The following is a 1,449-nucleotide window of genomic DNA, read 5'->3' as shown; positions in this document are numbered from 1 at the left end:
TCTAAAATTTGTATGGAACCAGAAAAGACCCTGAAAAGCCAAAGGAACGTTGAAAAAGAAAACCAAAGCTGGAGGCATCACGATTCCGGACTTCAAGCTATAGTACAAAGCTGTCATCATCCAGACAGTATGGTACTGGCACAAAAACAGACACATTGATCAAAGGAATAGAATAGGGAACCCAGAAATGGACCCTCAACTCTATGGTCAACTAGCCTTCGACAAAGCAAGAAAGAATATCCAAAGGAAAAAAAGACAGTTTCTTCAACAAATGCTTTTGGGAAAATTGGACAGCCACATGCAGAAGAATGAAATTGGACCACTTTCTTACAGCATACACAAAACAAATTCAAAATGGATGACAGACCTAAATGTGAGACCGGAATCCATCAAAATCCTAGAGGAGAACACAGGCAGCAACCTCTTTGACCTTGGCCACAGCAACTTCCTGCTAGACACATCTCCAGAGTCAAGGGAAACAAAAGCAAAAATGAAGTATTGAGACTTCATCAGGATGAAAAGCTTTTACCTAGCAAAGGAAACAATCAACCAAACTAAAAGGCAACCTATGGAATGGGAGAAGATATTTACAAATGACATATCAGATAAAGGGCTAGTATCCAAAATCCATAAAGAACTTACCAAATTCAACACCGCCCCCAAAAAAAAATCCAGTCAAGTAATGGGCAGAAGACATGAACAGACATTTCTCCAAAGAAGACATACAAATGGCTAACAGACACAGGAAAAAGTGCTCCACATCATTTGGCATCACGGAAATACAAATCAAAACCACAATGAGATACCACCTCACACTGGTCAGAATTGCTAAAATTAACGATTCAGAAAACAACAGATGTTGGCAAGGAGGCAGAGAAAGGGAAATCCTCGTGAACTGTTGGTGGGAATGAAAACTGTGGCAGCCACTCTGGAAAACAGTATGGAGGTTCCTCAAAAAATTAAAAATAGGACCACCCTATGACCCAACAATTGTACTTCTAGGCATTTATCCAAAGAACACAAAAATAATGATTTGAAGGGGCCCATGCACACCAATCTTTAGGGCATTAATGTCCACAATTACCAAAATATGGAAAGAGCCCAAATGTCCATCGACCGATGAATGGATAAAGAAGATGTGGTGTGCAAAGAACAAATAATCCAATCAAGAAATGGGCAGAAGACATGAACAGACATTTCTCCAAAGAAGACATCCAAATGGCCAACAGGCACATGAAAAAGTGCTCAACATCGCTCGGCATCAGGGAAATCCAAATCAAAACCTCAATGAGATACCACCTCACACCCGTCAAAATGGCTAAAATTAACAAGTCAGGGAACAACAGATGTTGGCGGGGATGTGGAGAAAGGGGAACCCTCCTACATTGTTGGTGGGAATGCAAGCTGGTGCAACCACTCTGGAAAACAGTATGGAGGTTCCTCAAACAG

This window comes from Callorhinus ursinus, unplaced genomic scaffold (genome assembly GCF_003265705.2).
Source record: "Callorhinus ursinus isolate GAN/ISIS: 27379988/994484 unplaced genomic scaffold, GSC_fseal_2.0 scaffold143, whole genome shotgun sequence".
Taxonomy (NCBI): Eukaryota; Metazoa; Chordata; class Mammalia; order Carnivora; family Otariidae; genus Callorhinus; species Callorhinus ursinus.
The sequence above is the reverse complement of the archived record's forward strand: the minus strand, read 5'-3'. Positions refer to the sequence as shown.